The sequence below is a fragment of the Lutra lutra genome, chromosome 2, assembly GCF_902655055.1.
Source record: "Lutra lutra chromosome 2, mLutLut1.2, whole genome shotgun sequence".
Lineage (NCBI taxonomy): Eukaryota > Metazoa > Chordata > Mammalia > Carnivora > Mustelidae > Lutra > Lutra lutra.
In genome coordinates, this window is record NC_062279.1 from 78249526 (window position 1) to 78254888 (window position 5363).

Genomic DNA, 5363 nt, shown 5'->3' on the forward strand with positions numbered 1-5363 from the left:
CTAGCCTTCAGTAGGTAGAAATCTCAATGCTAGTGCTTTCCTCATCAAGTTTTTCAATAGCATGATCCAAGGCATCTGTGGGAGATATTTAAAGATATATGAAAAGGCACATGATAAATCTCCTCTAACATTCCTATCTCTATAAACCATTTCATCCATTTCTTTGCATTAAATTAGACAATGTTTGAAGTCATTTGTGGCCATCCAAGTGGTCTGAACTGAGGTGTAAAGGCAGAGGGCAAATGGAAGCAGCTCTGGAGCAGCAACATCAGTATCATGAGTAGGAATGACTTATAGACATCATGGCCAAAGAGAGGCTAAGAAGTCCATGCTCTGGTACCAGATCAATTCTGACTACTGTATATGGGCCATGCAAGAGAGCTACAAGGAAATCAGTAAAAACCTGTGGGATTTGGGATTTGTATTATGATAATAATGGGTTAAGGAAGGAAGAACTCAATGCCATTCAAGACCCAATGAATTTGCCAAATTTTATCGTAGACTAAAGCAAAAGGAATTCCACTGGATCCCAAATGAGATCTGTCTGCCAATGTCAGTGGAATTTGAGGACCTTCTGAAGGTTTGAGAGAATCCAAGTGAACAGGCATGGAACTTGGTGGAGTTCACAGATGAAGAGGGATATGGTCATTACCTTGTTATCCATGACTGTTAACCTCAAATACATTAACCTGAAGGTCTTGGGAGAGGCTAGATTATATCACATACTTGTCCATTTTTGACCAATTATTTGACATTCCTAGAGAGGAATAACATCAAATATGAGATACCTAGAGATGTTTCTTGACTACCTTCAAGATTACATGGATTGAGTGAAGCTGCTCCAATATCAGAATGGATTTTTAGGAAGATTTGTAATGAGTTGAGAAGTAGGAGAATGGTGTCTTTCCTGGATGGCCAAAAAGACAAGTAGAGCCCTGACTCATGCTGGCACCCATTTTGACCTGTATGCATTCTTTTCTTGGGAAGAGTTGGCCTCCTTTAGTCTTAAAATCTGCTCTCTTAGCTTAAGGTATGAAGTGTGGTGGGACCCTAGAAGAGTGAGCCCAGAGGCTATTCAACACCAAAGGAAAGTCCTTGGAGTCACCTGACGCCTTGCTGCTTACCATAAATCCCACCAAAAGTGAAATGAGACACTGAAAGGAATAAGGACGTTGCCTTCCTAGAAGCCTATATCTATGAATACATAGAGATTCTTGGGGAAGAGCATCATCTCCCTCATAAAAATGTACAAAACAAGGGGGCCAGGATAAGGGAATAGTGAGAAGTAGAAAAGTAGAGAGGCACAAGCAGATCAGTGTGAGTGAAGGTGAAGATGAGAAGTATGAGATCATTTACAACCCCCAAAACCTGCCCCTTGACTGGGATGGCAAACCCATTCCCTACTCTATAGGTATAAGCTTCATAGTCTAAACTACAACTGTGAGATTTGTGGGAAGTATACCTACTGAGGTTAGGATGCCTTCCAACAACACTGTACTGTATGGCCATGCTCATGGCATGAGGCGTTTGGGTATCCCAAACACTGCCCACTTTGCTAATGTGAAGTTGTCATCTCCCCATGGGCCTAGCTGAAACTTCAGAAGGCATCAGAATGACAGCAGCATGACCCTGACAAAGAATATGAAGACTCCAGTGTGAATGTTGTGAATAAGAAGACCTCTGAGGATCTGAAAAGATGAGGACTGCTCTAGTATTCGAGGATGTATCTTAGCTTTGGGGCTTGCCCAGGCTTACCTAAAATCTGATTTTTCTGTTTCTCCCAACCAAATGTTCCTGAAGACTCTGCCGCTTAGTCTTATGGTCTAGCATGCATCTTGTAATAAAACAAGGCATGCTGGCAGGTTTCAGAGTTGGAATGTATATTTGTTTTCTTTTAAAAGATTCTGTCAGAAAATTTTTTTAAAAAATAAAATAAAATAGGTTGTGTTTGAGACCTCAGCTTCATTAGGAAATTCTATCAGAGTCTATTCATAGTCAGCTAATCAAGCAAGGAGCTGGACAAATTAAATATTGATTTAGTATTTTTTGTATGTGGACTCATGCTGATAAAGCACCACATATAAAATTATGTATCCCTTCTTATTCTTCTGAAAATTGGTGAAACTCATGCACACATCACAAGAATATTACAAATGTTAGATGAGTTAATATTTGTAAAGCTCTGATAAAAATGTCTGTCATACTATTGCTTGGCAACTGTTTGCTAACCAAAATTTTTAGAGTGTATAGAATCCCTTTAGCAATTGACTTTGTTGTTGTTGTTGTTCTTTGTTCTTTTGATCTCATTTTTTTTTTCTGGACACTTTTTTAATTCTTTCTTTCAGTTAAACACATTCACAGTTAAGAAAAAAATAACGTAAAACTCTCTGGAAAAAAAATGGAAGTGCCATTCTTTAATTTATTTAACATTTTCTTACAACTGACTACTATGAGCCAGTAACAGTAATAAAATTATATGCAAATACAAAGTATTTACCATACAAAGCATTGTCTTTCAGGAATTTCAGAAGAGAAGACCAAATTCGGATGTAATATGATAAACATTAAATAATAACAACACCAAAAATGATCAACCAAGAAAAATGCTGTTTGTATCTTTGGAGAAATTATCAAGAAGAGATTTATACTGAATACGACATTTTTTTCTAGACTGTAAGTGATAAAGAAGATATTAATGAGAAGAGTAAGATGATCCACTGTAACTAGAACATGTACTGTGTAGGAATGTATAGAAATTAGAGAGCTAGAACCAAATTGAATATTCTTTGAATATGTAAATACTTTCCATGCAGTGTCTATGATACCAACTTGTTTACATATTGTGAATATAACCAGTTGCAAGTAATGGAAACTAAACTTTTAGTGGACTAAACAGGTAAGGGATTTATATTATATCTCACATCACAGCATAGTTATATGGAGGTTGGAAATGGATGCTGTCAAAAATCTCTTTAACAAACCAATTTCTTTCTGTCTTTCCATTCTGCCAATCTTAGAATATGGACTTTCTTCTTCATTAGTGTTGTCTTGTTAATATACTGAAGTCTGCTAAAACTGTACATACTTTTTTCAAGAAAAGACAGATAAAAAATAAGAACTGTACCAGATACATCTACAGCCTTTTATGAAATATGATTATCATAAATATTTTTTATTCTGACCTTAATTTAGAATCACTGGTGTTGTCTCAACCCCAAGTTATCTTACAAATGTTTTCCCCAGTTACTTGGCAGTATTCCACTTACACTTCATTGGTTAAACAGAATAGCCATTGTTAACTGCAAAGAACTTTGGTAAATTATTATTTAGTGGGGCACTCTGCTACCCCAATAAAGATACAAAGATAGGAGTGGATATTGGATAAGAATTGTCCTGCTAGGCTTTAATTTTTGCTAACAAATCTATGAGCTTGTTGAAAATACCAAAAGTGATTTTCTCTCAATAAGACAATTTCCTTGTCTTTTAATGAATGCTTCCTTTGACTTCATGACTCTACCCTCAATTATGGATTATAGCAGTTTGCTTAATATGTGAGACTCACTGCTCTGTAAATCAGAGGATTCAATTTAAACATCTTATTATAGACAGAAACAATATTGATGAATTGTCCATACTTCAGTTCAATGTGCATTCTAAATGCCAAGCTATAAATTTAAAACAATAGACATTCAATTTTAATTAAATTATTTAAAAATTCTTTACTGTTCCATGAAATCTCCTTATATATTTATATATCTTTTGCTAATCAGATCTGCTAACCAGATCTGTAGCTGTGCTAGTTATCGGTTTCAAATGGTCTCTTTCAGCAAGGAAGAACCAGGTTAAGCCTTCTCATCTATCATCTTTGGATTTTTTAAAAAAATTCCTTTGTACAGTTATCAAGGGTAAAAATAATCTTTTAAAAAGTTCCCCCAATTTTTATATTAATAATCAGTAAAATGTCTTTAGCATTAGAAACACATGTGAAACACTTGTACTGTAAATCATATGCCTGTACTACTCTGCTAAAATGACATGTATCTTATAAAACAAACAATAAGAATAAATATTAATGGGATTTCCATACTAAGCTAATATACAATAATTAAGACTTTCTCACTATTAAGAAGGTGAGTTTTTAAAGTATTTCTTCCAGGGGTGCCTGGGGGACTCAGTCAGTTAGGTAACCAACTCCAGATTTTGTCTCAGATAATGATCTCAAGGTTGTGAGATTTAGCCCTGTGTTCTCTGTGCTGGGCATGGGGCCTGCTTACAATTTTCTCTCTCTCCCCCTCTCTCTGTCTTTTCCCCACCCTACGTGTGCAGACTCACTCTCTCTATCTAAAAAAAAATAAAAATAATAACAACACTAAAATATTTAAAATATGTAATGGTCTTTCTCCCACTATTAAACCTCTATTGCTTTTTTGTTAATGTAGTCACTATTTCTCTCTTGCCATGAGCTGACAGAGAATATACATATAAGTGTAGAAACTCACCTCTTCATTTGCTTGTTATTTGTTGTGTTTTCATTCTTAGTGTTCTTGGTCATTATTTCTTCAAATAACCCTTTTAAATTTATGTAAGAACAATATAATATAATCTATATATTCATGTGCTCACTTACAAATAAACTAATTCTTTGGGAACCTCTGAAATCTAAGAACAAATAAATAAGGATGATAATGACAATCGGTATCACTGAAGAATTAAAGTTTTTTTTTTAAGATTTTATTTATTTGATATAGAGAGAGAACACAAGTAGGCAGAGTGGTAGACAGACGGGCATGCAGAGGGAGAGGAAGAATCAGGATCTCTAATGAGCAATGAACCCAACTTGAGGCTTGATACCAGGACCCTGGGATCCTGACCTGGGCCTAAGAGAGGCGCTTAACCTACTGAGCTGCCCAGGTGCCCCTAAAATTATTTTTAATGAATTTATTTACTTAGAGAGATTAACAGTATCAGTTGGAGTGGCAGAGGAGAGGGAGAGAAAATCTCAAGCAGACTCTGGGCTGAGTGTGGAGTTGGATCTAGGACCTGATCCCAGGACCTTGAGATCGTGACTTGAGCCAAAACCAAGAGTTGGACACTTAACAGACTCTGTCATTCAGGACCCCTAAAGTTATTACTAGAGAAAGATAGATGATAAGCAGATATAGATGTCAAATATTAATACATATGTGGACATATAAGTATAGATATGTATATGTGTTAGATATCATGTTTAGCTAATAATAAGCTGGACTTACTTTTTTTTTTAATTCCCATGTAGCAAAAAAATAGAAATTGAAATACGTTTTTCCTGCCAGTACAGTGGATTGATTGTCTTTTTCACACATGAAGATGTACAACCAAATTTG

General features: G+C 35.6%; 1 pseudogene; it reads left to right on the top strand.

The window, feature by feature from the left end:
- Positions 1 to 242: 242 nt before the first annotated feature.
- On the top strand, positions 243 to 1712 carry LOC125094257 (splicing factor 3A subunit 3-like; annotated as a pseudogene).
- The last annotated feature ends 3651 nt before the right edge of the window (positions 1713 to 5363 follow it).